The sequence below is a fragment of the Spermophilus citellus genome (genome assembly GCF_964194105.1).
Source record: "Spermophilus citellus genome assembly, chromosome: 4".
In the NCBI taxonomy this organism is placed as follows: Eukaryota; Metazoa; Chordata; class Mammalia; order Rodentia; family Sciuridae; genus Spermophilus; species Spermophilus citellus.
Genome location: NC_138185.1, coordinates 175,135,201 through 175,152,840, shown reverse-complemented (window position 1 = coordinate 175,152,840; position 17,640 = coordinate 175,135,201).

Below are 17,640 nucleotides of genomic sequence, written 5' to 3'. Positions count from 1 at the left end.
GTTGCTTGGACCACAGATTTTATTATTTCCTGGTTTGTTGTAGCAATCCTCAACACCTGAAAAAAAAAATTTAGGGAGAAAATCTGGGTGAATTCTTCCATGTCTGAAGAAAATCATATTAATTTGTACTTGGCATTAAGGCTTCATCCCACTTGTGCTAGCACCCGTGTTTCTGATTAGAGTTCAATACCTGTGTGTTTTCTTATCCTGAAATTTTAAGGACCCATATTTATTTATTGATCCTATAATAGTGTCTATATCCTGACTAGGATTCCATGCTGGGTAATCAAGATAAAGAGGGACCAAAGTAGACGAAATTCATGAACTCACACAGTTTAACCTAGAGTAGGAGAGAATGACGCAGTGATTCCCTAATGATTGTGTCCATGAATATATCTTTTTACATTCATTGTGTTGGCATCAAGCTGTTTTAATCCAAGGTTGTGTGACCATAAGCAATAGGACTTATATTAATTTTTAATTGATTAATTCACTTTCTTTCCTAAAACTTCATCTCATTCTTGAAATTTACGTCTCTTATGTTTTTCTTGGTTTTGTCCGAATATTTGGGTCAATTTATTGACTATTTCACATACTCCTGTTTTTCTTATTTTAATTTTCTATGTATTCTATACACTCATTGCTATCTTTATTAATTCATTATATCATTGAGTTAAGTCTTATCCATGCCATATCTATTGTAATCCCTTTAAGGCTAAAGATTGATATTTTCTTGTGGTGTATGGTATTTTTTTTTCATTGTAGTTACCTTTTATTGTTTTTTCCTGTGGTTCAACTTCATCTCTGATTTTCTTTAGATGACTTGATAAACTATGTTCAAACTTTAAAATGAAGAATAAATCTAGCAGGAAGCACATTGAAGGATTCAAACTTATTGACTAGTGAACTTACCTGGAGGGCAACAGATAGATTTTTGGCTGCTGCACTGAACCAAGGGATCACTAAATGTCAGAATATGAATATCCTTTCTGCAGAGTTCAAATGACCAAAACACTAACACTTTAGATGGAGTTGGTTTGCTTATTTATTTATTTATTTAAGGAAAATTCTTTTTGTTTCTCACTTGAGAATGTGGAGGTTTTATTGATGACTGGAATTAGGCACATAACGTTGTGTATGTCGAGGGTGGAGGGCACACAGTACAGATCCAAATAAAACCTTGCAATCAATGCCAGTGTTTTCTACTTCCTATTTCACTCCTCCCTGCCATCTCACCTAGTATTTCCAGATACAAATTCTGAATCACTTCTTGCTTCTACTCTCTATTATTGTTTTTCTGCAGCATTTAAAATGCTCATTCACAATTTTCCTCTCTAATTATATGAATACATCATAGTGATCCCCTCATTGTGTACATCCATAAAAATGGGGTCCTAACTAGAATAAGATATATTCCATACTTGTACAATTATATCAAAATGAATTTTGTCATGTATAAGTAAAAAGAATCAATAAATAATCCTCATTTGCAGACATTATATCTTTCCTCCACTATTTTCCTTGCTGGTATTTATTAAAATATCTTTTGAATTGATGGCATCTGGTAGCCTCATCACTGGGGATGCATTCTTTTCCCAGTTTGTTTACTATCAGTTAAAGCATAGAGTAGATGAGGAGGTAAATGCATGCTACTTTTATTTGGAAACTTTAGTAGTGTGGCTCTTGCTGCTGTTTCCTCCAGTGCTGACTTATAATTTTTAAGTCATGGTATTTTTGTCTTAGGTATCTTATTTGTAAAAAAATATAATTGATGTAAATGAGTTCTCAAACTTTGAATTAAAGAAAAGAAAGTAAACATTCATTAATGATCAATTTGTCAAAAAAGTTAAAGTCATTAACTTAATGCTAATAACGACACTGCTCTAGCATATGTAATTGTCACCAGCTAACATTACTAAAAGAAATTTCCGAAGTTTGACACCTTACTATTAAGGCATGTGGCTCTTCTTAAAATTCCAAATCATAGCACACCCTATAATTATTAGTGTATACTTCTTTCTAAAGAGCTGGAGGATCCCCAATATGTCTGGTGATATTGTTGGTTCTCAACATATGGATCATAGCTAGAAACAAAAGAAATTCTCAGCAGTTGTCATTAAATGAAAACTAGTTATTAATTTAGTGCTTTAATCCCCTACTGCAAGACTCATGAAGAAATAAACTAAAATTAGCAGATCTGAGAATTTGTGTTAGGTAAGTTATCTTACTCTATAGTTTTCTTTAAAAGAAATAATGTATTCTAATCTTGATTTCTTAATATAAGTATTGCACTAGTAAATGAATGAATATATTCAATAATTAAACTTCTGTATCAGAAACATTGTTATACTCTGACGATACAGACCAAATAACTTCATTACCTTCATTTAGTAAAGAGTTAAGTTACAGTCTACATGAACATAAAATATAAACTAACATCAATAATTCATTGGAAATGTACTAGTATCTAAAAGCTTTAAGCATAGAATACATGACAAATTGGAGAATACAATAAAAATGAAGTAAATCTAGATTCTGTGTTCTACCTAATTTAGAAAAGATTCATCCCAAGAAAGGACTACATTGTCAACTCAGGCAACATTTTAGTAAAATCACAGGTGCTATCAAAGTATTACTAAAAATATTACTAGAAGAAGAATTTCTCTTTTTAAAATAAATGTTAGTTTTACAGAATTAAGGTAAGATTCAATCACCACTTGACTAATAGTCACATATAAGGACTGAAAATACACATACATGTATATATACACATATATTTATGCTTTTCAACAAACTTGCAGCAAAATTAATATGACAATCTTTATGTATTTAATCTATAAATAATGAAATTGTCACTTTATATATAATAATATCAGATTTAGATATGAATGTACATGTGGACAGATTGGTAATGGAGTGCAGAAAAAGCTGATTTGAGAACCTAATAGAATTTAATTTGGTCTCCAGCACTGAGCAATAAATGCTTTGTAAAATTTACACTAAAGTATTCAATCATTCAGTTTCTTTATATTAAAAGTGGAATATCAATCTTCCCCTACAAAATTATTTTGAGGATTAAGTACACACTTGTTTGTAAAGCATCTAAAGTAGATATCCAATTAATTGAGATGCAATTAATGACAATTAAAATCTTGCAGGCATTTTTATTTCTTAGTCATCCAATCTGAAATTATTATTCATTAATAATATGGGACTTTCATTCATCACACCCACATCTATGAAACAATTTCCATTTATCTTAAAAGACAAGAGTCCTTCATCTTTTATACTTAGTGTTCTTTTCCTGTACTATTGACAGACCCTCTGGAGAAGAGATTTTTCTATAGTCCATCAGTGTTCTTCTATTTTTTTTTTTCCTCGTGTTCTTCCATAATGGTTTTCTTCTCTATAAGAAGGATCCTTGAGGAGGTTGAATCTCACAGCATGTGCTCATTATCCTAATGTTGGAGCTCTTGAAGCACATGGAAGAGTGTGTGGGAAATGGTAAATATGTTTTATCTCACCAGGCCAGCTTTGAATGGTTGGTAGTGACTGCATGAATTTCTCCGGAGAATGAGAGAATGCTCTAAAACCTGCAGGAGGAAAGCTGCATTTCCCACAGATAGAAAAGTGAGAGTCACGTGGCCAGATCCTTGAGTCCTGAGTGGGTCTTAAGATTGGGGTTTGCTTGCCAAGAAATGAGGGTGAAAACCATAAACAGGGAGAGACCAAGCTGAAAGTTAGAAAGTAAAATAAGAATAGGCTTTAAATCTTCAGAATACAGGAACTGGGGGAGTGTTGTGATAGAGAAATGAGATGAGATGAAATGGGATTAAAACAGTAACAGCTAGAACTGATTTTATGCATCTTTCTGCCTGCTTTGAGTCATCCCTCAGTAGTGTTAAAGTGCTAACAGTGAATGGGTAATCATTGTCAAAGAAAACTGGAGCTGGATGAAGGTGAATGCAGCAAAAATGGATTTTAGGTGGATTTGCAATTAGGGAAGGAGTCCTAAGTATAGAATAGCACTCAATTCAATATACACTAAATACAAGAGGGGATTAATGCCAAGAAGCAGATTGGCAGTGGTGGGAGATGGGAGTTAGAAAATTGCTAAGGAGAACATCAGTGATAGGGAGGCTGAACTGACTTGTCAGGATTCTTGCTAAAGGCAGACCTGGGTGACCAGATGCTAAAGAGTGGGTGACGAGGAATTTGACCACTAGTGGAGAGTAATCAGGTATTAAGGATGAAGAATTCTTGCCAAACTGACTTAACAGGACTCTTATGGATACTGGGCACTGTAAAGAAAAATAGAAGCCCAAAAGTTGAGGTTTACATGAGAAAAGTGCTCAGAGGAATCTGAATAAAACTTGGTGGAGAAGAGAATCTTTATCACCATAGTATCATTTTTTTTTTTTTTTTTGGTGCTGGGGATTGAACCCAAACATAGTATCATTTAATAGGCGGATTCAATTTTTTTTCAGCTGGAGTTTTCTGATTCTTATGCTTGAAAATGAAAATCTTTGTTTCCAATTAAGATAATTCTAGGCTAAAGTCATAGTGAAGATTATATTCTTATGCAGCATTTTTTTTTGCCTGTAGCTATAGACTTCATGTAAATAATATTTACACAAAGTTCAAGTTGTTTAGTAATAGACTGTAAGAAGTGGGGAAAAGGTATTTGTAGGGTTGAAGTGTTATTTGGCATTGAGATGGAGGCAAAACACTGAAGGAAAAGAGAATTTGCTACTATTAAATGCAAATTTTAACAAGCATATTTTTTGTTTGTTTTGTTTTTAAACCTTTTATTTTGAAGCAATTTTAGGTAGAAAAGGTAACAAAATAGTGTGTAGAGAGATCTCATAGGTCCTTGACCCAACTTCTGCTAAAGTTAATGTCACATGGAGCCATAGCACAATCTGCAAAACCAGCATGTCAACAAGGGGACAATTCTTTTCAGCAGACTACACAGCTGATTTGAAGGTTCCCCAATGATTTCCTGAACATCCTTCTCCCCTGCCAGGATTCAATCCAGGATCCTAAACTCACAAAGGGATGTGGGACCCCGTGGGGCCAGGTCTTCCAAATAAGTTCTTAAAAAAAAATAGGACCCAGGAATCTGGATTCTCATGTGGAAATAGCCTGATTCCTTTTTTTTTTTTTGTATTTTTTTATTATTTACACATGATATTACAATGATCTTGGCAATTCATACATTTATATCATTGGGGTATAATTTCTCATTTTTCTGTTTTTTTCTTTTAATTCTTTTTTTTTAATTTATTGTTGGTCGTTCAAAACATTACAAAGTTCTTAATATATCATATTTCACAATTTGATTCAAGTGGGTTATGAACTAATTGTACAGATTGCAGAATCACACTGGTCATAGAGTCACCTATATACATACTGTCAATCATAATGTCTATTCTATTCTGCTGCCCTTCCTATCCCCCCTACTCCTCCCCTCCTCTCCCATCATTTCTCTCTATCCAATCTAATGTGACACACTTTTTTTCTTTTCTCATCACAACATCATATATGTATTCTGTATAACGATGAGGTTCTCCTTCCATCTTCCATGCAAATCCCCTTCTCCTTTTTTTTCCTCCCACCTCTCTTCCCTATTTAGTGGTAGTCTTCTTCTCATGCTCTTCCTCCCTATCCCATTTTGAGTCACCCCGCTCTTATATCAGAGAAGACAATCAGCATTTGGCATTTGTTTTTTAGGGATTGGCTAACTTCACTTAGCATAATCTGCTCTAATGACATCCATTTCCTTGCAAATGCCATGATCTTGTTATTTTTTTAGTGCTGAGTAATATTTCATTGTGTATAAATGCCACATTTTTTAAATCCATTCATCTATTGAAGGGCATCTAGGTTGGTTCCACATTCTAGCTATTTTGAATTGTGCTACTATAAACATTGATGTGACTGTGTCCCTGTAGTATGCTCTTTTTAGGTCTTTTGGGTACAGTCTGAGAAGGGGAATAGCTGGGTCAAATGGTGGTTCTATTCCCAGAACAAGCATATTTTTGTTATAATTTTTTATTTTTATGTTCTTAAAGATACAGAAAATAAACTTAAAATATTATTTTATTTCCTATCTAATAATACAATTGTACCTCCATATTTGTACCAAGATCAAGTGAAGTTCTAAAGTTATATCTTTTGGATATAACTACAAACAAAACATAATAATGAAAATAAGTTAATGAGTATTTTCCAAATAGTCAACAATTTTTGTATATAAAATCAGTTTATTTATGTAACTAATTTTAGCATTAGTGGGCTATCACAAGAATAAATTATATATTATATTTTTATTAAGATGTTTTGGTAGCCAATGGATGTGCAGTTTTTAAGTTTTATATATTCAAAACTATATATGTGCAATAATTGGATTAGAAAAGCTCATTTAACTTATTCAACAGAGCATTTATATGCTTACAGTTTTAATTATATTGTTTATTTGCCATTTTTATTGTGGTATACTTAGAGTGGGCCTGGAACACAGAACATTCTTCAAACATATTTGTTAAATGAATGAATAAATGAACAAATTAATTAACTAATTAATTGTTTTAATTTCTGTTTTTTTATTTTTAAATTATTTTATAATGTTCTGAACAAAACCTGACATCTGTAATACCAATAAACCTTCAGAATATAAATGTGCATTTCCTTTTTGAAATGTCAGTTCATTAATTCTAAAAATCAACATTATATTAGCTATTACTCGTAAATATCCTTAGGCTGTTAGTGGTGGTAATGGTTTCATTGCGGAAGAAGTGAGGATGAGAAATCAATGTGAGCCAAGAAACAGATGGAGGATAACATTTCTAAGATTAGCTACAGAAGAAAAAGGCAATAAATAGCATCTGTATTTTCAATTTAAATAAAAATTGAATTACAGCTCAATTCTATGCCTGCTTTGTCCCTGAAGCAAGGGTTTGGATGTCAGCAAATGTCTGAGCCTTTTTTTTTTTAACATGAGAAGAAATATTGGCAAGGTTAATAATTATGGAGGTAAAAAGAATATCATGAATACAAGTTTCAGTTTTATATATTACAAATATAAAGCAAAATATAGAAGGGCAGGTATATCAATTATGCAGCTCTGGATAAGTGAGAGTTCTTCTCAGGACATTCTCATGTCCTTTTGTTTATGTAGAGAGTACAGTAGAATAGAAGGCAAAAAGTGAAGGTCAATATTATTGGGGCTGAGCTGCTTTCTGGCGCAGACTTTTAGGATAGTTTTGCTGATGTTTTTTGCTCAATATGATTTTTCTTTGGCTTATTAATTGTCATAATATATAGAAAACAATCTTCATTTCAGGAAACTTAGGGAAAAATTTTCAGTGCAGTCTTTGATAGCCACTGGTTTCGCAGTCAACCATAGCTACGTAGCCAGTAAAACCAAGTGTAAACTCTCAATATCCCTAAGCAATGAAGACATGTGTCACTAAAATGGTACATTACATGTTAGTAACTAACTAATGTTGACTCAACTTTGAAGGTCAGGACTAGACTTCTTGGAGTCCCAGAAATAAGCATAATTATCCTAATGTAAGTTTACTCATTAGTGTTTCTAGTTTAGATAGGAATCTGAATCATGGTAGGTAACTTGGGCACCTCTGAGTTTGACTTCCTTCCTTGTACTCAGCAGGAAAGGAATGTATACATATGAACCATCTGTCTAGCAAATAGTTTACTTCTTTGTCAAGGAAAAGCACTGAAATGTATAAAATGGAAAAAAAAAACCATACTAGGTAGTCAATTGCTATTTTATTATACTTTTACCACTAGAGGAAAGGAAATGTGGTCACTTACAGTAAGCAGAAAGGTATTCCTAGAAATGATCACTTAAAATCCATCTTGAGCATCTGAAAGCTTTGCTGTCATTGTATGTGATAATGATTAATATTCTAAGTACCTTTAAACATAAAACCTGTGCCAAAGCAATGTCCTTTATATTGTAAAAGCAAACCAGATGTGGGAGGATGAGGTAATTGAAACACAGTATGTTTGAAACTTGGCTGTGTATTAACATTCTGTATTCATTTAACACAAACTGAATTATGGAGAGAATTTGAGAAGTTTAATGGATTTTAGAAAATCTAAGGTTTTAAGATGCCTAAAGATGAGCCCAAAACAAGCCACTGTTTAGGTTCAAGTAGATGCCCTCTGTACTTGAAGAGGGAGTAACCCTGCCTGCTTCCTGTACACAAACCTGAATAAACCAGTTCATTTCATTGATGAAGCTGTCTTCAACATACTGTCAGACTGAATAATAGCTCCTTTTTCCTGGAAACGGAATCTTCAGAGTCAAACCTGCAGAAGTGTGGGACTCTAGAGCTTCAAAAGTCCCACCCTGAAACAGTAAAATAAAATGGTCCAAATTAATAGCCTGTTGGCTACTCTAGAGGAACAACTACTTTCTTACCTCTTACTACTTCACTCACCCAGCACTACATACAAAAGAAAGTCTAAATTGCATGGCAGTTTAGGGGATTCATACCATCTAATAGGTTAAAAAAGTATCTACATGAGAAATAAGACAGATTCTGAATGAGGAAAGAGTGATATCAACATCCAGAATAATTTGCTATTTTAGAAGAATTCAGAAATGAAAGGATGTCTATATACTTGATCTTTCACTTGATGGAGAAATATAAACTGGTTAGATTTGACAGTAAGTTAAAAAATACAAGGGGGTGCAAAATAATACTGGTTTTGTATCAAGTAGGGGACACATTAACATAAAAAAATCACCCCTAAACACACATAGCCATCTGGGTATGTTGGTACATACTTGTTATCCCTGTGACTTGGGAGACTGTGGCAAGAGATTTTCAAATTCTAGTCCAGCCTGGGAAACTTAGAAAAAGAAAAAGGTAGGTATGAATGTAGGTAGATTAGTGGTAGAGCATTTCTGGGTTCAATTCTCAGTACCATTAGAATAAAGAGAAAAATAAATGTAGTTATCTTTGGGAAATGTTAGCAAAAACTAGAATTATTAGATGGTATGATATAAGGATGACAGTATTCTTATTGAAACATAGACCGTTCTTTAAAAGTTAAAAAAAATGGTCTAGAATCAATTCAGCCATTTGAAGAACATGAAAATCAATTTGAAAGACAATGATTTGGTCTATACCATTTACTAGGTACTGGAACATGAGTACATGAAAATTAAATTCCATTTTAAGAAGACATTAAGCACTATGTGCAAAGGTAGGCAGAATAGACAAGCATGTCAAATTGGGGGACTCTGAGAAGATTTTTGGTGCATATTTATTTTAACTGCTTTAATAAGAATAGCTTGTAATGAAAATAAGTTGTGACAGGAGTGGGTAAATAAAGATTTGAATGCTTTGTTACATAGTTTATAATGAAGGTAGAAATTAGCATGAATCTCCCTCCTTTTTAAAAGAATTCAGCCCCTTCCTATAATGAAGAATTTTGGATGGTTACAAGTTGGGAGTGAAAAACAATTTTCAGGAGCAAAATATAATCCCCAAAGCTTCTACATATCAGGCTCACATTGTGGAAGTTGGCGCATGGCTAGGCTTTTCATTACTAAACATTTTAAACTGATAAAATGTAGTATATGAACCCATTTTACTCTTTCAACTGACTTTGTAATATGAAAATCAACTATCAGTCAAAATGAGCTTTTATTTCCTGCATCTTTCTTCACAACTCAAGCTCCACATTGCTTTGCAATGAATTACACAACAAAAAACCTACCAAAATGACACATCCAGTCAGTGTCAAAATATTTCTTTCTTATTGTTGTGATTCTATTGAACCAATGGACATTTTGTCATCACCTATAGTATTTGGTGGCAGGTGGTGAATCAGATATTTACTACAATTTTTTTTTTTCAGATGGAATGCTGTTGAAGATTTGTATGAAGAGAGAGTATTCTTAAGTAAGAGAGGGCTCAGGAGCATTCCAGATTGCTGGGCACAGTGGCACATGCTTTTAATCCCAGCATTTTAGGAGGCTAAGGTAGGAGATAACAAGTTCAAAGCCAGCCTCAGCAGTTTATGAGTCCCTAAGCAATTTAGTGAGAACTTGTATCATAATAAAAATAAATAAGTTTTTTTTTAAAAAAAGGGTTGAGAATATGGCTCAGTGGTTAATCACCCCTGGGTTCAATCCCTGGTTACCCACCCCTCACCCCTAAACATTCCAGATTAAAGAAATATCAGAAAATCATACAATATCAGAAAGTGATGGCATTTGAAAAACCACAGGAGACTATTTCAGTAAGAACAAAGTACTCCAAAATGTTTATTACATCCAGGTTATTGATGGCAGTGTTAAATTCAACTAAGTCCTTACAGATATTCTGCCCTTTCTGGATCTATATATTTCTGATAGAGTGGTATTGAAGTCTTCAGCTATATTAATGGACTCATTTATTTCTCCTTGCAATTCTATCAGTTTTTGCTTCATATTTGATGTTTCATTTTTAGGCCCCTAATTGTTTATGGAAAGGATTGTTACATTGTTAGAAGAATTGACCCATTACCATTATGAAATTCTCCCCTATATATCTAATAATTTACTTTATCTCTAGTCAGCATTTCTGTTTTCTTTTGATTAGCATGCTATATCTTTCTACATCTATTTGCTTCAATTTTATATCTCTTTTTGAATTTAAAGTGGGCTTCATATAGACAACATATAATTGGGCACTGTTTCTAAATTTACTTTCATAAGAAGTCTTTTTCAATTCATTTAGACCTTTTATATTCAAAGTGAGTATTGTTATAGTTGGGTCAATATCTATCTATATTAGGTTTGTCATTGATTTCTATTATTCACTGCTAGAGTTTGGACCTGGGATATCCCCAGAAAGTCCATATGTTAAAGCCCCTGTCCTGATCTTAGTGCTATTAGAAGATGGTGGAAATCTATGAGTTGGGAACAAGTAGGAGGTTTTAGGTTGATGCCGGATTGTGGGGCATGGATCTTCCTCTTTTTCTTTTTTGCACTTACCATGAGTTGAAGGACCTCCTTAGGCAAATGTTCCTGGTACTATAGTATCAAAGAAACACAGCCAAATGATCATGGACCAAAACCTCCAACACGTGAGCCCAAAGAAGCATTTTCTCTTAATCAGTTGATTATGAGTTTCTTTGGTATTTTTTCTGCTTGGTGTTTTCTGTTATTTCTGGTGTTAAACTGATCTATAGTTTAGTGTCTGACTATAGTTTGTGGAGAAAATCTAATTCATTATTGTTTCAAATATTCATTTGATCCTTTTTTCTCTTTCTGGAATTTCTATTATACATGTCAGACCTTTTATAGCTGACCCACAGTTATAGTATGATTTGTTCTGGTTTTGTTTCCCCAGTTATTTTTTTCCTCTGCTTTTCAGTGTGGAATGTTTCTATTGAGATATCATTAAGCAGAAAATTCTTTCACCAGTTATTACTAATAAGCCTTCCTAAAGGCATTCTTCATTTCTGACACAGTGTTTCAATCTTTAGCATTCATTTCTGGTCTTTCTTAGAATTTTCACCACTCTCCTTAGATTGCCCATCTATTGTTGCATGCTTTCTGCTTTATTCAGAAGAGACCCTAGCATCTTGATCACAGTTGTTTGAAGTTCTGGGTCTGATTATCTCACTGTTCCTGCCATATCTAGTCTAGTTCTTTTGCTTTCTCTGTCTCTTCAGTATTTTTTTTCCTGCATTTTAGTAAGCTCTGTACTTGATAAGTGGACATGTTGTAGTAGGTAAATGAAACTGATATAAAACGGCTTTAGTATTTCAGCATTCCAGTTTGGGCATAGGAACTATGCTATAATGCCATGGTTACATCTCAGTGATTTAGTGAGTCCCTCAGCACTGTGAACTTCACACATACTTCCCAGCCCTGCCCCACCCAACTTTCACAGGAACAGGATGACTAGAGTGGGTTTCAGTTGGGTATTTTCCTTCCACCATGTCATTTGGTCTGAGAAAAATCCCAAGAATTGAGACTGTGGTTAAATAATTTCTTCTAAGGAAAGAACTTGTCAAGAAGAAACAAATGCTCTGGATTATTCCAATATGGTTCTTTTTCTTTTCTATCTGCTAGAAGCATGAAGAGATGTTACTCTAATACCCATTAAAAACTCATGGAGGTAAAACTCCAAAAAGGGTGGGAGCTCCTGATCACTGGGTCCCCTGGGAGTTTCCAACTCTCAAACTTTTCGTTGCTGAAGCTTCACCAATTAATTCCTCAGTCCTAATTCAAGTTTTCCAAATTAGGTACTGGTTTCCCATGAGGCTTGTGCTCAAGGGTTTCTGCTGTGGCAAGTGGTGATTCTATGCATGTCCTTTTAGGTCTATTCAATTTTGGAACGTTGGTTTGCCCTGTAACCCAGTTCTCTGAAAATCTATGAAGTGATGTTAATTTTTCTGCTAGTTTTCTGGACGAAGTGACAACTTAGAGCATCTTACATGCTGGTCCAACAACAGGAGTTTCACTATTATTTTGATTCTAAACACTTTTTGGTATCCTCTGTCTGTTTTGGGAATATCCCATACAAATTTGGTTTTATTTACTTTATGGGAATTTTTATTATTGTTTATATGATTATTTTCTCCTCTCTGCTGCTTCTGTCTTTTACTCCATGAAATCATAATAATTGGATATTAGTATTCTGGGTATTTTACTGTCTTTCTCTTTCCTGCCTGTTGATCATTCATGGCCATTTTGTCCTAATTCCTGTATTTGATACTCAACTGTATCTCCAACTCTTCCTTTTACTCCTTTTAATTTAATCTATTTTAATTTTAATTCCTAGTACTATTTGTTTTCAGTTTTGTATTTATTTAGATGTTGAGTCTTGATTTGTAAATAAACTTAAACATGGAATGAAGTTCTCACCTCTTGGGAAACTAAGCAGGTGTCACCACTTCTTTAGGTTAGTTTTGGGTAAGGATTTAGGAAAACCATTTATATACAGATTGTAAAACAGAACTATTGTTTTGTGGTTCTCTCACTTTATAGTTCTTCCTTTAAAATGCTATGTGCCAACACATTTAAATATTTCTAAATATATATATATATATATATATATATATATATATATATATGCATACATATAAAATTGTATATTTATATATATAAAATTATATATGTATATGTATATATGTATACATACACATACACATACACACACATATATATATATATATTTATATATAAAATATATATATATATATATATATATATATATATATATATATATATGCATGCAAGCACTCTATCACTGAGCTACACTCTCAATCCCTAAATATTTCTTAAGTTCTATGTGGGCTAATTAGGAATATTTTTATCCTTTAAATAAGTTTTGGCTAATTCTGCTTCAAACTTAACTAATTTATTCAAATATCTGGACTTCTATTGGTTTTTATCCAATTAACATTTTATTCTTGGGTTTATTACTTACTTCATTTCTTTATCATTATTTTAGAAGGTTTTATGTGCTGGGATGTGGAGAGAAGAAATTGTTTCGAGAATTAACTTTAACCAGTTCATAGGTTACAACCCTTCAGAGGTTTCTCATTGCATTGAGAAGATTTTGTAGCTAAAGCAACAGCTACTTCCTGTCTTTTAAATCAACATGGTACTATATTCCCTGATACATAAAACAACAATCCTGGTTGGCTTCCTTTAGTTCTTCAAATGTCATCTGTTCCTTTTCTTTGTTGGGTAGTTTTGAATGCTGTTCCTTTCATCTGAAAAACTCTTGCCCTGTCTTAACAAAGAATACTTTCTCACTTAATAAGAAATCTTAAATATCATTTCATCTGAGAAATGTTTAATTCACCATCTACCATCAAACACTGTAGAAGATGTCCAATCTATCTGTCTATTGGTCCAATAAGAAAAACTACTTCAATGATGAATGCTTGTCTCATTTCAGCAGGTTTATTGTCAAATAAATTATGAAGTATCATGTAGTAGTGATTAAAAACATTAAAGCAGGAGTCATATTATTTGTGCTTAAATACAGCCTTTGCTATTGTCTATTCCTATGCTTTTAGATATGCTATTTTACTAAGTACATAGGTTTTCTTATCTATAAAATTGGGAAATTAATAGTACATAATAACCACAGTTTCTAGGAAATAATTATATTCTCATGGGGTGCATATTTTTGGCACATTAGAAGAACTAGGTGTTACTTTAAGAAATTGATTATTTTGATTCACACTGAGTTAGATCAAATCCAGCTTTGCAATGGTAATTTTCTATCATCTCAAAGAAAGTACATGAATGTTGTTCTAGATACAAGAATTAGCTTTACCTAATTCACAAATATGAAATTAAAGCCAAATAATTAGGACAAAATTGCACCTACTTAAAAGGTGAAAATTAGTATTAACATTAAGTTTATTAGCTTTGAACAATACAGCTTATTTTCTTTCAAGTTCATGAGACTGAGGGTCATTTTAGAGCTTTCTTTTTATGTTAGCCTATTGGCACTTTGCATAACATAATATAAGAGCAGAGCTTTTAAGACATAAGCTCATAATGGCAATTGCATTTCTCAGCTGCACAAGAAGAGATCTTTGCATTTATTTCTAATTTTCAAGAAGTAAATTATAGGCAATACTGGAATATGAATTGAAATGCATAAGTATAAAGATGGAAACATCTCTTCCAAAGTTATTGCTTGTATTACTTGGAAACATGTATATTTGATCAGGATAAATTTGCATGAGATAGATAAAATATCAATCCAGATACATTGCAAAATAAGAGAAGCAAAATGTATCAAAGGAAAATAAAAAGCAAATGAAAAAGTGAATGGCACATTCATTAGCCATTCCCTGAAAACCTTGTCACCATATGATTTTAAATTTTCCTTCAGATAAATTCTTAAAACCACAAAAAAACGATAGCCTATTTGTTTTGCAAATTAAAACTTCACTAACTATATGCAAGAAAGATCATGATATTCTTCCAGACTTAAAATTTAGAACCCTTTATTTTGGCAATGGTTTATTTGTTTATAATAATTTTCTGAAGTACCAACACATTTTATTGCTTCTGTTTCTAAGTTTAGGAGCTAGTTCTATTTTATATCTTTCTGTTCCCCTGCTTTATTCTAGCAGTAAAGGGAAACATAACAGAGCATGATTTTCCTTTCTAGTTGCCTTATGTGCCTTCATTCTTGAAAGTTTCAGTGATTGCCCTCAGACTTGCACTTGCTTCAAGGTCATGCTTAACGCTGAGCATTTGGTTTGTGTCACAAGGGGACTATATCTGTTCACAATAAAAAAAATATGGGCATGGTTTTATCATGACACTGAAGTAAGTCAAAAGGAAATATTTAGGTCAGCTTCCTCTAGTCATACACTTTATGTCAGAACAGATGATAAATTTTAGATTTTTGATGTGAAAAAAAATAAAACTTAACAATGTAGTTTCTTCCACTTATTTTTACCTTACTAGAATTTCTGCTTTGCTTCTTACTTCATTATCCTAGAATATTAATTAATCCATTAAAGTTTATTTCCTTATAAACTAGCCTAGTTCAAGACTTACAATTTGAACAAATATTCAGTTTTGTGGGTGTCTGTTGGGCCAGAGAAGATAGAAGTGCAAATAAAATGAATTTATTTTCATTCTCCACTCTGTCCTAAAGCAAACAGATGGAGTAATGGATGAAAAATGTTACATTTAGAGTCATGGATACATGGTTCATCTTTAGCCAAATAAAGAGAAGTGATCCCTTTACTTCAACCTTTGTTTCCTTTCTTTGCCTTTTCTTCTCTGAAGAGTGATGTTGCAAGACTCATGAGATTCTCTTTTCATCATGGTGCTATCTTTTCTGAGCCTGGCTTAAAGGATGTTCACAAAAATTCATATGAACATTAGTAGAGTGAGAATAGCTCATATATTCCAAGTTTCTTTCCATATGTGTATCCAGCCTCATAGACAATATGTTCAGCAAATGGTTCCTTAGCAAACACACCCAAATCATCATATCCAATACTGAGCTCATGATTTTTGTTCTGAAACCTACTTCTTCTGCTGCTTTTCTTAGGGTATCCATTCACTTTGACGAGTCAAATGCCTAGAAGTCCTTCCTGGCATCCTTCTCTTCCTTTACCCACTTGTTTCCAGGAAGTCAATAAGTCCCGTTGGTGCTTCCTCAAAATCAGCACACAATTCTTTGGATCTCCAGCTTCGCTGTCAACACCATCACAACAACACCAGCATTTCTCACTTTGAGAAGTAACATCACACCTTTCTCTAAACTCAAATCAACTACTGTTGCTTTGACCTCTCTAGATTCATTTCATGCAATATTTTTTTACAAGGCATACCAGATTAGTGGTCCTTTTTCAGTTTTCCTAAGGCTCTGAGCTATACCTGAACCAGAGTCTTCTACAAGTTTTCTTTTCTTCTGATGCACTCCCCTCTCATATCACTCATTCGCCTCCTACACTTTATGACATAACTATTCCTCATTCGTGAGCTTAAGTTTTATGAACTCAGAGAATTTTATGTTATCTCTCTGAGGATATAATCACTTCCAGTTTTGTAATCCTAAAACACTCTGAATGTTTCCTTTACATTAATCATTGCATAATTACATATTTGATATTTGTCATCTCCACCTCCACTATACTGTGCACCCCACGAAGGCAGAGATTAGTTCTGTGAACAGAGACACATTTTGTTATGTTCCTTTTCGGATAATGTGAGAGCCTAACCAAAAAAACAAACTTTTGAAGAGAATTTTATTAAACATCACTATGAAAAGAACACTAAGATCATGCAAATTTATATCACAAACAGGTCATAATTTCTCATTATTTCATTTTAATATGTATTTCATAAAAACTAACTTTTCTCACAAAATTTATTATCAATTTCAGACAAATTTTCACCCCTAATACCTTTCTCCCTCATTCTTGTATCAAACTCATCACTAAATTTTGTTAATTTTATCTATAAGTAATTTCTCCAGTGTGTTTTGCTCCATTTGTGCCTCATGATCTCTCAGTGAGACAATTGCAGTACCTAACTGACTTTTTTTGTCATTTGTTCCAAGTATCTCCAATCCATTTTCCATATTGCAGGTGAAGTGATTCTTCTCAAAGTCAATTGTGATTATAGTATTCTCTGTTAAACGTAGAAAATTTCCATTTCATTTAGGTTAAAACTCCAGATCCTCATCCCCCACCAAAATCATTTCAAATTATCTCCATTCTTCATAAACTTTAGGAGAGTAAAAACATCACAAAACTCGCTTCAAATTCAGCAAATATTCTCTCCTTCAGAGGAAAAAAAAAGCATCAAAAGAGCACTCCCTCCACTTTGCCTTTTCAGTACTAAAAATCTGCCTACGTGGGAAAAGGACTCCTTTTTCTTTCTTTTTTTCTTTTCTTTTTTTTTCCATTTTTCTTTCCTCATTGTAATAGAGGAAAGTTAAGTTTCTTCCTCATCTTTGGGCCAGATCCCAGTTCTTTACCTAGAACATGACTGATTTTTTTCCTTCTGCCTCTTGTACATCAAACCTTTTTTAAATGAGTTTCTTCTATGCAATAGCATTTAAGATATTTTTAAACATTTCCCATTTATTAAATATTTGTTATTTGCACGAT